This window comes from Pinus tabuliformis, chromosome 2_1, assembly GCF_031772625.1.
Source record: "Pinus tabuliformis cultivar Carrire ecotype Pingquan chromosome 2_1, CPIR1, whole genome shotgun sequence".
Lineage (NCBI taxonomy): Eukaryota > Viridiplantae > Streptophyta > Pinopsida > Pinales > Pinaceae > Pinus > Pinus tabuliformis.
This window is the reverse complement of record NC_142299.1, coordinates 696,222,636-696,240,648: the sequence shown is the minus strand read 5'-3', so window position 1 is coordinate 696,240,648 and position 18,013 is coordinate 696,222,636.

Here is an 18,013-nt window from a genome sequence, read left to right as displayed (position 1 = left end):
GTGTGATTGGGTAAATTCCAATCATAATTTGAGCAAATGTGTTATATGTTGAATGTCTTATGATAGCGATTCTACCTCTGTGGGTTGTTTAAACAATAATTTTACCACTACTCCATAACCATACGTTGAATGATTATGATGAATGATTAACAAAACCTTGACATTGACCATCCCATATTGATGCACTGGTCCAATCAATCACGATCTCTCTGTCATATGCAATCCGCATTTGAATAAATTTTGACATCATTAACTAAGATTAACGTCTAAATAAGCTCTGCATACGACTTCTTGCCATCATCCTGTATATGCTCACCTTGTAATTATGGCAATCGCTTGACTATTACCATCTCCTCTTAATTTATAAATTATCTTCTAGATGGCTTCGCCATCTAGATGAGGATTATTCCTCTCTTTCATACCATTCACCCTTCATTCCACTCATCCATCCAGCACCAGCTCCGCCACACTGTTTCCATAACCCAACTTTCGGTACTCAGCCACTTCCAGTACCCTGTGTCACCACTTTTGGTGCTCTGTACCCAATAAACTCTAGTACTAAAAACTTCCCGAGTCTGAGACCTACTCTTAAAGATGGCATGGGGGTAGATAGGCATGAACTGGAGTTCCAGTCTTATAGAGAAATCAAGGAATATCGGTCATGCAAGGAGAATTTCGAGCAACCCAGTTGGATTCCTTTCCTTCAGAAGTTTAAGGGATACCATGAGGGTGTTTCTCATGCCTTCAATCAAATTTATGATAGAAAACATGTTCATATAGAGGTATGCAATTAAAGATCACAAAATCTACTATAGCAGAGGATACATGATTACTAGCTGCAAGGGAAAAATACTTCAAGGGTGTAAATATTAACAAGGAGCTATAAGAAGGTTCCATTTTTGAAATTTTGAGGAATGGTTCAATACTTTTTGCATCAGGACATGCAATGACTTAGGCATGGGGGAATGTTGAGTCTCATTTTTGATGCCTTTCATATCCCATACTGCCCTATATTTTTGACCTACTTTACCTCAAAATCTACTCACCATTTTCCTACCTTGTTCAAAAACATGAATTTTAGCCTTCTTGTGTATATATGAGGTAATTTATATTTTAAAGCATGGTTTTTATATTGTCTTGTAGTAGAATTAGGATTATTGATCCTTTCTACTCTCTAATTAATTGGATTGGCTCACATCGTTCTTTAGATCATGCTCCTACTCATATGGTACCAGCATTATCGGTCCAGTACTGGCGCTCCTACTTATCCAGTATCAACATTGTCAATCCGATACTTGTGCGCTCGTCCGATACCTGTGCATTTTCTTATAAACTACCCAAAAACAATGGTCCAACATCTATGCTCATCCGTCACCAACCACTATGATCTGACACCAATAGTAGCAATATGATACCCATGTTCATCTGGTACCTACATTGATCTGGTACTACCTATGCTAACTGTGTTGATCCAGTACTACCCACGTTAACTGTCTTGATCCGGTACTACCTACATTGAGTGTATTATTCCGGTACCAGATCCTACTTTCCAGGTTCAGTGGTTGAGTGAATTGTCTTCGATGAGGCCCAGGAAATTGTTGGTCAAAGGCATCATTTTGTTATAGAAAATCGAGATATGCTTCCTCGTCATGCATTGTGTGTCATGATGATGAAGCCGAATATGTAAAAGAGATAAACTGTAATATTTTGTATGATTTGTTACTATTTTGCTAAGCCTTGATGTAACACAATTTCTATATAAGACAAGTCTTGTAGAAGATAGCCAGGGATGAGATATTAGAGGGAGATTAGAGAAACATAGAGAAACAATGTTTTAACTTTATTGTTATGTTGGAGACTTGATGTTGTAATCTTCATTTTTGAAATAATAATATGAGTAGGGATTGATAAGTTAGTGTATTAATCAATTTCTTAGTTCTGTAAGTCTTCAAGCTTTATTTGGTAGCTTGGAAAGGTCCCACCAAAGCCATCAAGGCAAGTTATTATTCTAGTTATTATATAGTTTAGAAGTGTTTTAGAGTTTGATGCAATTTCAGTATTGTTTTATGCAAGTAATTTCTAAGTGAAAATTCATTAGTTTTATGAATGAAAATTGTATTTCTTAGGTTGCACAATTAGTTGTTGATTCCTCTTTTGAAGAACATGAAAGATTAAGATCAAAGATCTCACCGTTCACCTACAAGTGATGCTAGTGAAGACTCTTGTCATACATTTCATGTACTAGAATGCAGAGTTTCCTTCAGAACTAGTTAAATTAGGAATGATTGCTTTGCTTGATTGTAGTAAGATGATTTTAGTCAGTTGTTATAGGAAAATAGATTTGAATCCATATTTTCATTTCATGAGCCTGTAAATGGACAACCTTGTTATTCGAGCAAGAACCATTAGATTACATTGCTGATTAAGATTTTATTTATGAGTTTTTCTTTCTGATCTTTAAATTGTGTGATGAAGTTAGATTAAAATTTGTGGAGTGAAGTATTAGTTTTGAAGTACTTCTTATTTAGGCTATACTCATCAGACATAGGAAATTACCTATTATCGACACATATAGTGCATCAGATCTACTGATTACGACTCCCTGGTTGACAATTTAATATTGTGGTGATATATCATTCATATAATTGCCACACCAACATGCTTTTGATAAATGGGATATTAATTTTGTTGGACCTATCAATCCACCTGGAAAGAGGACTAGTGTGAGGTACATAATTACTGCAACTGAATATTTGACAATATGGGTTGAAGCACAACCAGTAAGGGATTGCAACATAGAAAATGCTACGAAGTTTATTTTTGAATACATACTATCTAGATTTGGGTTTCCAAAGATCTTGATGGTTAACCAAGGTTCACGTTTCTTAAACAAGGCTATTGAAGCATTGACTAAGGAATTTCAAGTTTATCACCAAAACAATACTCCTTATCACCCTCAGACCAATGGAACCATGGAAGCATTCAATAATATTTTTGAGAATGCACTGACTAAGGTATGCAATGTAAATAGAGATGATTGAGACCTTAGGATTCCAACAATATTATGGGCCTATAGAACTACATCATGAAGTTGACAGATAAAACACCCTTTAGGTTGGTTTATGGGAAAGAAGTTGTGATGCCCATGGAATACATTGTCCCTAGCCTAAGGATTGGAGATTTTACAAATATGGAAGGCCTTGACATAATTGAGGAAAGAATGTCACAATTGATTACTTTGGAATAAGATAGATTTATAGTAGGATTGCATCAAAAATTACAAAAACAAAGGGAAGAGGCCTGGCATGATAGACATATTAAGCAAAAGAAGTTCTAGGTAGGAGACCTTGTTCTCCTCTATGACAATAAGTTTTTGAAATTCCCAGGAAAATTCAAAATGCATTGGTTAGGCCCATATGTTATCAAGTATATTACGGATGGAGGCACAGTTCAGTTAGAAAAGTTAAATGGATAGTTAATTCAAGGAAGAGTAAATGGCAGCAGATTGAAGTTGTACTAGGAAAATCCTGTCCCTACAACCTCGCTCTAAAGAAGAAAGGGGAAAAGTCTTAGTGTCACCAACAACTGTAAGTGGGCATGATACTATAAACTATGCTGTAGAAAGAACTTCAATGTAGGAAGTTACTTCACTATAGTTTGTATTATGTCGAAGTAAATACGATTTGTGACGTAAGATAGATGTTCAATACACTATGGGATGCATTGAATTTTACTAAAAAATAGAAGTATGATCGTTAAAAGGGGAAAATACGGGGAAATTTACATGTATGAGGATCGATTGGAAAGATATAAGGATAGAAATGAAATTAATGAACATGATATGAACACAATATGGACAAAATCAAATCTAATGATGGGGTCCAAATTTTAGAATTGTTATAAATAGTCACCTCCCACCCAAATTAAGAACTTTGTTGAACTAAGAGATCAAGTGTTGATAGTGCGAAGAAATTGCAGAGATTTTCATTGTGTATGTCATTTGAGCATTCTTGGGAGGAAATTGTGTGAAATTTTCATGAGAAGGGATGATCTGGAATCATGGAAGCCATTGGTATGCCCACAACATTAGCAGAGATGCCCATAGTAGCATCAAACACAACACCATCACCACAGAAACATCGAAGATCCCTGAGAAAGAAATTGACTAAGGAAGTGAGAAGCAAGAAGGAACAAGATAATAAGCTTGTCAAACCTCATCAATAACTCGAGCTAGTCAAAGACAAGGAAAAAGATGTGGAGGATGTATAGATGGAGGAAGGCAGTGTAGTATTTTTATCACCCCTACCACCATACATCCCGTCGAGGAAACCAAATGCCAAACTTGTAAAAAAATCAAAAGATGTGAAGTATGACACATTTACACCCTTATTTCCAGAAGCAGTACCCTTTAAAGGAGAAGTTTTACGGAAAATTATGCAACTCAAATTCACAGATTATGACTTTAACGATAGGAAGAAGTACCCTCAGTTTACACCAGAACATTATTTGAATCAATTACACTACTCAGACAACGAAGTGATGAGGTTAGAGCCATAACAATGAGTGAATGGGTTGGCGTAGTCAGACTTGTTAAATATGTTGAACGTGCCACACTTCGGCAAAAGTGTGGTGAGAACATGTGTGAGGCAGTTACTCATGCTGTGCACAATGGAAATTTATGGATGGGGAATAAGATACCCATAGACCCTATGCTGATTTGGAGGATCACAAGGTTTCCATACATAGGAAGGAACCCCGTAGAGGAGTTCATTGGAAAGGATCAAGACCACGATATAGTGGAAAGTAGGAAGAAAAAGTTCGAGCTGGTCAAAGAAAAGATAGGTTACGACATAAATTTGATCAAGGACCAAGTAGTTCGCAACACACATCTTGGCTGGGAAGATTATGAGGAAATGCCTTGCAAATGAAGTTACTATGTTAGTTGTGTCACTAACCGCGCAGTGTGCCAATGAGGTTCAATATAACTGGGCCAGACACCTATGGAAGGAGTTCCTGGATGACTACCACGAGGTCTAGGAGAAAGGTGCAACTTTCCACTATGCTTGGTTGATCTTAATTATTGCTATGTTGGCGTGGAGAGAACCAAAGGAGTCGCATTGATCTTAGGTTCCTACAAATACCTATGAAGTTTCGAGGTATGATTTAATTTGGTTTACCACAAAAGTGTCGTGCACACAAGAAAACATAATATTTTTGTAATGTACCAAATGGACTTACATATGCTAGTGAACCAACATCCGTGACTCTCGCTGAGCTTATATGAGAAGTATAACTTTGTGGCAAAGTTCAAAGTAGAATTTCACAAAGTGTACATGTAGGCACATAGGGATACAATGAAGAAATGACATGCCTTTCCATATATGGTGACTGAAGATGATATTGTGGTGCAGATACATAAATGTCCTGCAAAATGGATGACTCCATTGGAGGGAGGAGGAGACAATGCAAAAAAAGAAGAAGATGTGGACAATTCACAAAATGACTAATCCAATGGAAAATATAAGGAGTAGGATGATCATAAGTCAAATGAAGAGGATAAACATGACAAGGGTCAGGAATATCCTCTCGAGGGAGATGAATAGACCAAGGAGACAAAAAACATAGAAACAAAAAAAACTGCCACGGAGAAGAGGAAGGCCCAGGGAGAGGCTTCCACAAAGATAAAAAACAAGTAGAAAGAGGATAAGACAAAAGACATCACACCAATGGTCCTTACTGATGGGGACCTGGAGCAGATCGAAGATAGGATTCATGAGGTGACAACTAAATCCTAGAGCAAAGTAGAAGATCACTACGACACACTTCTTACCAGTGTGTAGGAGAGGATAGCATAATTAAATATTTTGGCACTAACATTTAGAAAACCTGTGTAGATAGAGGAAAGGGTTGGAGAATAAAGGCAGATAGAGCATATGCTTGCAAAAAAGTTGGCACAAATACCTAAAAGAGTCTTATAGTTTGAATCTGCCTAACTGTAACAACAAGCTAAAGAATGGAAGCATGTCAACATGAACATTGCAGTACTACCATTACCAAGACTACACAAGATGCACATGGAGATAATTGAAGAAATGAAGATGCACGGACAACACACCTTTTAGCTAAACATTCAAGTGGAAAAAGAGAGGGTTGTGCTTTGGTAGAAGCTCAAGCAGGTGATCCAAGAAAATGATCAAATGGAAAAGGAACACCAGAAGATCAAGGAGGTGGCTAAAGCCACATGTAAAGAGATTCCATACCTTGATGCCCGAGAGAAAGAGCCAGTAGAAGACAAGGTGGAGAAGCTCGGCCTTATAGTGAAAGGGTACAAGGAGAAAATTTTCCATAGTGCAATTCAAATACAAAATTTAGATCAATGAGCTAGAAATGAAGCTACAACTAACTACGCTGCAGGAAGTGAGAGATCAAAGGGAGATTGACGTAAAGACTATAATGGCCAACACCTTCACAATAGTGGCAGACTGTGGAATACTCTTGGAAGAAATTTTTCAAATTTGGAATTCGATGTAGGAAGATCCAAATGTACAGAAACTACAAGAAGAAATGCAACAGAAGCTATAGAAATTAGAGGAGACTTGACCATTTGCGAAGACCTTACCAATCTCGCAAAAGCTCATGAAGATCAATGAGTTGAAGTCCCTCTAGAAGAAAATTGAGGAGTTGAAGAAAAGAACAAATTTTGACAGAGAGGACTCAAACTTGGCAAGATGAGGCCCTCCTACTATCACAGGTAGTGGATGAGAAGCTTTAAGAGCTTCGACAGAGGGAGACAACGTTGGTACAACAGGCCACAAAACATGTGATAGAGGCACAGCTGGGGGAAGTTCACAGTGAGTAAAAGCAGGTGATAGAAATCATACAACAATTTAACTAGGCCTACAACAACATCACAACAAAAATGATAAGAAAAGAAACCAAGTGACTCAGGACGATTCACATGTGAGTTTTGGGGGCCTGTTGGGCACAACCCAACTTGGCCTAGTTTTTAGTGAAGACTCTGCATTTTGTTGGCTTAGGTTGAGATGACCTAGGTTCGATTCTTTACTGCGCATCCACAAAACCCTCAATCATTAGCCCTTTAGGCAACGATCTACAAGTAGATCGCAGTCTCACCCAAAGTGATTATGGGAGGATGCATAACCATGTTTCTATAGCCTTAAGGGATGCATTCATACATTACTTCACCACAGTACATTCATCACTTAAACCATATCATATACATCCATAAAAATTCACTGTAATGAAATAAAGTGCAACTCATACACTACGACATATAATAAGAAAATAAACACATGAAGACACATATTTTATCATGGTTCATCCCAATGTAGGACTATGTCCATAAGAACTGTTGCTTATAATATATAATTTGTACAAAAAATAGTTCTTGGCCTGTGCACCCAGCTGTAGGCAGTCCGCGCACTCAGTTGTGGACTCAGTAGCAGAGCCTCGCCTTCTTTCCCAAAACCACAACTCACAATGATACAACCATTCAATACATGATGTGATTCTTTTTTATTATTCATCCCTATATATACTATTACATCAAGGGATATATCATCACAAAACCATGGTCCATATACTATGAACTCCCCAAATACAAGCTACTATGGTTTGAAAATCATTGATCTTTTACAACATTACATTCTTTTACAAAAGGGAGGGGATTTGGCCCACCCTGATGCCCATATAACGCGCGGTCCATTTGGAGCTCCGCTGCTCCATTGTGAATTCCACTTTGTGCTCCACTGCAATCTTTACTTCACACTCCACTCCATAAAATGTGGAGTCTTCACCAAAAACTAGGCCAAGTTGGGTTGTGCCAAAAAATCCTCCCCTCTTGGATAGGCCAGTGATAAAGTATATGTCCTCCTCAGTGGGCCTATACCATGCCCTAGGACTGACACATAAAGATTTCTCTCGGGCAGTCCATCAACTGATCAGATATGCCAATAATAAAGAGTGTGCCTTTAGGGATATAAATATGGAAGCATAACTTTCAGTTAAAAATAATCATTGGTGTGCTTAAAGCACAGTCATGCACTGGTGTCGATGCAGTTACAACTATAACTGCATTGATATCGGTGTGCACATAAGTATGACACATCATTTTTGGTTAAAAAATTTAAATTTTGATAGCGGTGCGACACACTTGTGCACTGATACACACCGATAACCTTTTTGTATCGATATGGAATGTTCAAGTTATCGAATGCACCGAGTTATAACTATATTTTTAAATATTATTTTTGTAGTGTGTTTGGTAAATATAAATGCATTGGGTGTGATGCAACGATGTACAATTTGTCACTTCTTTCTCAGTGCATTTTCATTTACAAAATGTACCACAAAAATGACGTTGCATAATGTTCATGCTCCGAAATGTTGTACACCTTGTAAATTTACAAGGCGCGCCGCTATCGGTGTGAATCACACATAATGAGAACACAATGTGGTGATTTTTTTTTTCAAAAATAATGAAAAATTTAACATAATTTGCAATTCTAATCTGCTAAAAAATTAAATTAGAAAAAAACATAGACATTACCTGGACATTTGGTCATTGGGGAGGCATTATGGACATGTAATGGAGAAAAACAAATTTTAGCATGGTTTGAAAAAATTGGAAACTCAAACAGTGAGCACAATATGGAAGGATGGTGAGAAAGAGAAGCACCAAAGTTAGGGCACTTGCATGTGGCAAGAGTGACATCGGTGCATCAGAGCTCTCTTGCACTATAGATGGTGAAAATGAAAATTACGGCGATGAGGGTTTTTTTTATTTAAACCTCCTTTATTGTGTTTGTCTAACCGCACTGGTGCATGATATATCTAAAAGCACCACATTTTTTATAATTAAAAAATATCATGGTGCTTTTCTTGAGATGCCCCGGGTGTTTCTATAAAGGTATTGCACCAATGTTGTGTTTTTACTATAGCACCACACTTTTTTTAGAAATTAAAAATCGCTTCGTGTTACACTTAATTTCGTCACCATGACAAATAATCATCAAATTGGATCTCTCGCCATCCATCCAAGTGTTATGAAGCACTCCTTTGCAAGTCAATAATTTATATACCTTGAATAAAGTGAAAATTCTAGGAAATGTGGTCCATAAACCTACTTTTAGTCTCCTTCGTAGTTTCCTAGCCAGTTTTTACACATGTGTAGTTACTGACATTGATCCTTGCGCATATATGCACTCTTTCTACCACTAAAAAGTGTGCACATGACTCAATAAAAAGTAAAAATAAAAAGTGAGATCTAGAAGCATTGTTGGGTGAATCATTCCCAATAGAAAGCCTTGAACTCATGTTTATTCAAGCTTAACCTCATTTTTGATGAAGCTAATCCCAATTATTCAAGGAGCCCTCATCCCTCTTTTAGTGGATCTCATCATTTGGACTAAGGATCTAAAACTACTTCCTTTTGGCCTATTTATCAAGCCATAGGTGGGGGGATTTGGGAGGGGATATTAAGAATAAGTTTATGCTGGAGAAATTAGGTTGGAGAGCTTATCATTCTTGGATAGGGTTGATATTAATGGGAGGAGCTTCAAAACATCAAGGCACATGTTTTGTAGCTCTTTTATATTTAATTAATACAAAAAAGCGTTTCTTCTCATTGCATTATTTAATGGATTAATTGATGAATTTCATGGATGGCTTATGTTATTTCTATTTGTCAATTATTATGTTTGTTACTGTTATCACTCAGGTTGTTCCTGTCTCCAGAAGGGAATATGGTCGAGCTAACCACTAACCAGTCTTTTAGCTGTAGGTTCTAGCCTACTTGCAACCAGAGAGGGCTCTCTCTTTGTAATTTAGCTTTGTTTTGGAGTATTTTAGGCTAGTTATGATGCACAGAGTTTGATTTTTAGTTTGTTGGATGGTGATATCAAATAGAGCTGGGATGCAAGTCTAAAACAATTTATACCATTGGGCAAATGGGGTCAATGATGATGTACTGCTGAAAGTGTTTCTTTGGTAAAGGGCAATGCTACAGAGCAAGATAACCAGTCTTGGAACAATTCTGAGATCTGGAAGCTAATGGAATGTAAGCCAGTGGATGAAGGGCAGTCAAGAATCCTTCATTATGCTGGCAGAGGGAAGGTGCATGAATATTATCAAGGAGCAGTTAAGAATTCCTAAATAGTATTCAAAATGAAAGAATTAGTGAAAACAGGAGCAACTAAGAATTCCTGTTTATGACTAATTCTGAAGAAAACATAATTAATAGCAGAGATTGAACACAGAGTGTATTTAAACAAATTATGGGCTATTCTTTTTCTCTGTTACTAAGATCATGAAACATGTATGAAATTTGCAAACACAGAAAACATAAACGCAGGTTAGAGCAACTTATTGATCCATAGAAAGACACAGGAATTCTGTAGCAGTTCCTAGAACATCAAATCCACATTCAGAGGGTCCAGCAATAGTGAACTTTAACAACCTTTGTATTAGATAGTCTCATAATCTACAACGCAGTCCAAAGAGAAAATCACCAACCCAAAATACATTTTATGGGGAGGTCTTTATACAAAAATGAGACACAAAATATCTTGTAGACAAGTCTTCATGCAATAACTTCCTTCACCAACTCTTCAGAAGAAGTAAATAAGAGAAATAAATGCTACAGTCAATGTTGGTGTGCTATCTGTCCAATTGGTCAAAGAAATTTGACTTTCTGGACTAAGTGAGTCAGTTGATGGCTGTGTCTTTATTTTGCGTTTCCCGTGTTTGCTGTCTTGCTATCTTGCTGTCTTGCTGTCTTGGCCTTGTCATCAGTGCTTGGTTTTTCATTAATGAGCTGCAGTCACAATTTGAATTTTCCTTTTTTGCTGTTTTTACTCTCTGACAGGTGACCTGTGCCTTTGAATGTGCTAATCTGTAGCTGACCCAAAAAGAGGAAACAGATACAAAATAACCTTGGTAAAATTTTCAGCATTCTCTGCCACCATTCTTCTGTAGGCAACTGATGTCTTTGTATTTTTATCCGTGTTTCATCAGCTTCAGTGTATCCATAGAAATTGGGCTGAACCTCAAAAATGTGATTTATCTCATGTTCAATGTAGAACAGATTTTCTAATTTATCATAAAGACTCTGTCCAGAGGGAGGCCCTGTTTCTTCTGAGGTGCTTGAGGATGCTAGAATTTGATTAGCAACATAATTATTTACCCTGCTGGCATACTGTTCATGTGTTAGCAGCCTTCCACTGCTGGTTAATAAGCTGGGTAGTCCTTTGCTCTGTAATGTTGCAAACTTTATTTTGAAGTCATTTATTTCTGCCTGCATTTCATGGCACTTTCTTTCTAAAGTCTGTATAAAGTTCCTCAGGTTCAGCACCTTTTTTGCTATCAAAATGGTATCTATCTTGTTCCTGATATCTAGGGCCGCCTGCTGCTCTTTAGTATGAGTGTTCAAAAATTGGATCATTCTCTTGGCTTGCTCAGGAATATTTCCCAATGATGCTCTAGCCTTTGAGTCTCAAATTGAGCTTGGCCTATTAATTCTATCTGCTCATGTATAGTTTGAATTGATTGCCATTGGTCAGTGATAGATTGGCCAATTTTGGCCCACAATTTTTTCTTGATTTCAGCTAGAGTTTTATCTAGAGTAAGCTCCTTTTCTAAGGACTTTATTTTATTGTCCAGGGCCTTTATTTCCCTTGTTTTCTCAGCCACTGTTACCTTGGACTTGTCATAGATTACTTCAAGTTTGGCCAACTTTTCCTTGGCCTCTTTTAGCACTGTAATTTGAACTTCTATCTCTTTGACTGCTTTCATCATTTCTTCCATACTCAAGCTAGATTCTGGTGTTGTTGTTGCTGCTGCTGTAGCATCTGTAGTTGATGTACCTGATGTTGATGCTGGAATGACAGGAGGAATTGCTGCTGCTTCTGTGGGAAGGGCAGTGGGAACTATTGGAGCTACTACGGGTGGCTGGGAGGTTGACTCTCCCTGCTTGCCTTGCAATGCTTTCTCCAACTCTTCCTCCATTTGAATTATCCTTTGATTCATCCTCATGAGCAAATCCATTGTATCTTCACCTTCTTTCTCTTGCACAAGCTCTGTAGTTTGAGGGTGCATGGTTGCAGGTAGCCTTAGCTACTTTCTAAGTGCAGCAATATCTTCTTCCTTTTTTCTTATGAGGGCTTTGATGCCCTTGGAATACTTAGGATCATGCCCTAGTTCCATAATAATTTCCTCCAATGTCTTTATTCTGTTGTCTTTGGCCAATGAAGACATTCTCTCCAAATCCAATTGATTATTTGTATTTTTCAATGATTCTTTCAATTGGTGGGCCAGCATTGCCTTGTCTGCTAGAGTAGCATAGACCATTTCACCTATCTGCTTGTGTAACTCAATTTGGTCCATCGGGTGTATGTCCTTGGCGAGGATCTCTAAGTTTGTTTTTATGTAATTTGTAGCTGTTTGTGGCCGTGGTATCTTCGGTTTGAATTGACTTAAGATCATTTTCTCCTCCTTAATATCATAAGATGCCATTAATCTTTGCTGTTTGGAGGGTGTTGTCTTCAGAAATTGATCATACAACTGTATTCTCAATAGCTCATTTTGGGCCTTGATTTCCATAAAAGTTCCTTTAATGCCAGATGGTTGTGCACCTTGCTGCCTCGAGGAGGATACCTCCATACCATGTTGCCTCTCTGTTTCCTGTCTTTGAGAGCTGATGGATGCTTGCCGACTAGTTTCCCTCTCCCTCCTTGGGCTTTCTATGACTTCTTCACTAATTTCATGTTCAATTTGAGGATCTATTCTTTGCCTTTTGGCCTCTGGCTGCTGTGTTGAGCCACTAGCAGGTGTAGTTTCTTCCCTATCCCGCTTCTTGCCTCTTTCCTCATTGAGAGGAGTCTGTAAAGTTGGTACCTGTGGAGCCTTTGTCTGCAGTGGAGGGGTTTTCCCTTGACTTTGTTCTGTTGAAGTAGTTGGCTGTTCTGTCATTGTTTCTTGCTCTACATCAACTACCTCCTTGCCCTTTGTTGTCCCTGTCGCTGGTGTAGACCTTTCTTGGGCAGCTTGTGGAGCAGCAGCTGATGTGCCTTCTCCCACTTGCTTTGGCAGTTTGAATGTCACCTGCTCAAAAGAATCCAAGTCAAGAGTCTTTTCCAAATTTTTTACATTTTGCTCCATTATTTCTTCTTGCGTGAATTCTTCAACTAGTGTCCCTACCACCCACTCATCTTGGTTGGAAAATTGTTCAATCTGTGGGATTTTGCAATGTTCATAGGCTGACAGCCTATATTTTATTTTTCTGGCATTGATAAAACCACTTGGGTCATAAGGTACCCACCAAAAACTTCTTTTTAACCTAAATTTCTCCCCCAATATTTGATCAACATCTTGCCATCCTTCTTTTTTGTTCATGACAAAGGGGCCTAGTTGGTCTTTGAATTTCAACTGAGCCTTTTTCTTGGTGCTATGAAAATGAGTTAAATCAGAGTTGATAAATTGCTTGTAATATTATAAGGCAAACAGTATCATTGGCACATATCTTGGCAGCCTGTAGGGACAGAGCTCAAAGCCATATATCCTAATGACAGTGTGATTCTGGTAGAAGTACCACTCACCTATTTTGTAGTTCTTTGAAAGCTACAATATTTTCTGCATGTCATAGGATAGCCTAGCAGGAGGAGTTCTCATCAGGAGACAAGAGACTGGATAGACAAACAGGTCAATGAACTCACAGTAAGAGTAGGGGGAGTTGTGGACTTCATGAAAGACTGAGGTCCAAAAAATCACATACCTCTTTTCTCCTTTGGAGTCCAATCTTTTGATGGGGCATTGGAAATAGTCTGTCTGATAATACATGAATAGATGACAGATGTAAGATGAGTATTTGAAGACTCCCTCCCTATCTAGTTTCAACAGTTGGTCATGTATCTTATTGAAAATGAATTTGGCATAGTTGTATTTGACAGTAGGGGGCTATCCTGGGGTAAACACAGACATCAAGACCAATATAGTATGATCAATATGTTCACTTGTCTTGAAGCCCAGTACATAAGATATCATATCAACTAGTAATTTTCCCACTTCATTGAAACATACATCGAGAAAAGGAGGTGGCCCTGTAGGCTGGTGATCTGCTCTCATGAATACTTTGGAAATTTGGGCTATCTCTGAGCTGGAGAGTTTAGTACCTTCATCAAGCAGGAATTTCATAGAGAGAGGGACCAGGAACTAATTTTGCTTGAAGTTTAGCATTTGGTTGATTGAGCCAGGAATTATATGGAAGAGGATGCTCCCAGATGAAGACTTGACTGCCCTTTGAGTTGGGTGATAGTTTTCACAACAGAGGCAAATTATTTCAGGGAAGACATTGACAGAAGGGAGGAAGTAGATGGGCAAGTTTGATTCCCAAATGCCATAAATGTCACTGTTGTTCAAATAACTGTTCCTCAGCTGACAGAAAGTCTGCAGGTGGTTTCTGTCACCAACCAAGTCTTGAATTAAGTGATCCCTATCAGCCAAAGGTAATGCTTCTAGTTCCTTGTGAGGTGCATTGAGAGGAGTGATATTCAAGGCTACTGGAGTGGCCATCTTTAAATTCTCTGTGTTTGTAATCTAGAATTTGGATTTGTGCAACAACTAAATAGTGAAAACTACCTCTGAGGCTTTGTCAGGGAACTGGCAGACTAATCTTTGATAATAAAAAAACGGGTTTACTGGATAAAGTTCACAGGAAGGACAAAGTGTGCACAGTTAAATTGGGAGGCTGGATATACAGAGGAAATGGTGTTCTTTGCAGAGGATTTTGACAAATGAACTTAATGCATGGGCAGTTTGGAGACTCTGCCGGCGGAAGTGGGCTCGAAGTGTGTTTTAATGGCCAATTTGCAGAGGAGGGAAAAGTTTGCAGGTTTTCTTAGGAGAAAGGGGTCACCTAGTGAATTAAAATGCAGTGGTTCATAGGCAGGAGCACTTTTAAATTTGAATTACAGATCCTCAGGTGACTTTAAAGGAGAATTTCGGAAAAAACAGGGTTTTCGGGTGAAAAATGGGTAAATACCTGTTTTGATGGCACAGAGGGCAATTAGCAGGTACAATACTGAGCTGAGGAGGCCGAGTTTGCAGAGTAAGCTCGTCTGGGTGGCGGACAGGAGAGTTGGTGGCGAATTGGTCATAGTTCGCATGCAGACTCTCCACTATCAAACAAATAGAAATAACAAAAAAGAGTCACTTTCGCGACTTTTAACGAAATTTGGGCCTTTTTAGCGCTTTTTGGCGCTTTTTTATGATGACATCATCATGACGTATTTTTGTCGTGTAGCGGGTACGGAGGATGACGTGGTGGATGACACAGTGGCGGGGTGGTGATGTCAGCAGATGATGTGGCAGTACTATAGAGGAGTGGCGGGCGACGTGGACGTGATTTTGCAGGAGGGGGCTTCGATCATGTCGGGAAGCCGATGTGTGGCAGGGGTACGACAGCAATACCGCCCATCCCCCGGACGCTAACTCCTGACAGATCGGGGGCTCTGATATTACCACCAACCATTGGATTTTGGGCGCACAATCAGACGCCGGATGGGTAATTGAAGTAGCAGGGGTTCACAACACTGAGGCACACACATTATTTAACGTTTAATAATGTTTCAGAGGGTGTAAAACTTCGGTTATGGGTTGATTTATGTGGTGTGTACAGGCGCCTGTGGTTCTTAGTTTGACCGAATGTCAAACTAATTCTAATGTATACATGCGTGGGGGTTAGTGTATGGTTTAGGCGGGTTTTGAGTGTGGTTATTTATTTAACCTGGTGTTAAATAAACCCTTGATGGATTATGAACGCGGGAGGGTTATTACTAAGGCCTCGAATGGACTTAATAATTCCCAAACTTTTTTATATGGCTATAGTTGCCAAGGGTGGGAATATTAAATACTTTTTGGGTTTTTTATATAGTTTTTTGTAAAATAGGGGTGGGGATATTGATAAAGAAGCTATATAATAAATTAAGATTTCAATATGAATATATGGAATGAAACTGGATGAATAAATGCTAAGTCTATAGAGTGAAAACTTAGACATAGGTAAATGAAAGGAGTATGGAATGATCATTTTTACACAAGAAATGTGGCTTCTTTTAACTAAGTAAACTCAGAGTTCAACTTAGCATTTCTCATAAAATGAAGTGAAATAAGACTATTGGGCAAATCCAAAGGTCCTTGAGGGGATGTTAGTAAATGATTTCTAGGGGAGTGATAGGGGAATTAGTCATGCTTCCACTGTCCTGCAGTTACTTTGCCATGGTATTTGTGTCATTGATGAGAAGAGTCTTTCTTGATAAGACAAAAATGATCACCAACTTGCTTCTGCAACCTCAAACTACCTACCCAGTCTAATACACCTAGCATTTTTCATTCCTTTTGATTGGGAGAATTTGGACTAGCAAACCCTGATTTTCATCTTTTCTTTTGAATGCCCTCCTATCTAAGTCTACCCTTATCTCTTCCAAGGGCCCAGATTAAGCAGTTGGGCTCCTTTGTTTCTCTACCTGTTTACCCATCTGCCAAGCTTGAACTGTTTGGACAGATCTTTATTCTCTATTCTAAAGACAAGTAAATTCAAACATGATCTAGCCAGGATTGGACTATCTGGCTATTCATCAACTGTATGCGGAATCTACCATCTGTACACAATGAAGTCCTACAACCATGGAACAGTATTAGCATTTAAACCATCACACTTTCTTGGTATTTTTGGTTTGGGGTTCATTTTCATCATTCTTTCTGACCAATTTACTCTTTTTGCCCTTTGATTTTTCTTTTAGGGCATACCCTCTTTTCATTTTTTAATTTTCTTGATTTTCTTACAACATATGGAACCTTTACAACATGCAAGGATGAACATATTTGGCTCTTCTACTGTTAATCATGAAAAATGAAACCTATTGGTATAGGAACCTAACAGTTACTAGCCTCCTTAATCACTAGTTTGAATTATTGAATAATTTATGCTACATATGCCTTTGATCCTTTATTGTTTCCATCTATGTAGGTATGGATTCAAGCATGGAGGAGATGCATTGAAGCAAAAAGGGGGATCTTCATCAAACATGTCGTAATAAAGTATGAATTTAGTTTTCTCACCTTGTTAGCTTATGATTCAAGAAGAGATCTATTCAGGGAAGGAATTAGCTTGATTGTTTACTTGTTACTAGGTTTTGTTAGAAACCCAGGGAGATTTCTTGTGTCTGCACTTATGATTAGTCCTCATAACAAATTGGCGACCATACTGGGGAACATCTTGTTCTCTTCCATATCCTTGTTTTTTATTCTCGAACCTTTTTGATAGATTTATTTGAGGCTCGAAAAGTTAATGATCTTTCAATTTTTGTTATTTGTTTAGATATTAAAAAAAAAATCCTTAAGTTTCTCAACCTACGCATTTCTGTTTAGAAAATGAGTGTAGATCTATGCAGATTACCTTTAGAAACAATGTGTATACACATTGTACTATATTGTCTACTTGGGCATACTATGAGAATTAAAAAAGGAAGAAGAAGCTTTTCCTCTCATTAAACTCTGAATTTTTGTTTTTTAAGGTTTCATTACACTTGTTTATGCCTCCATTGAATCTCCACGTGTTTGATTGAGTGTTGTGAAGGAGTTTCCTTGAGATTTTTCCATTTTCAAGGATTGAAAGGTAGGGTTCCTCAAGAATTAGTGTTTTGGTGAGATGTGCTTCTTGTATTGCATTTAAAACATAAGTCATTTTTATTCAAGTATTTAAGTTTGATCAGAATTACACTTTAAGCATTGATTATAACATTCATTCAAGCATTTTCATTTTAAGGATTTCATTGGGTGTTTTGAATTTGATTTGCTTTGGTCATTTCTCAAAGGTTTGCATCAGTTTATTAACAAATTTTGCATGTTTTGGCTTTCATTTTTGCAAAAAAATTTGCCCCTTAGTCACTGGAGGGGGGCGGGGGGCTAAATTTTGTCTGAGTGATAATCGACTTTGAGT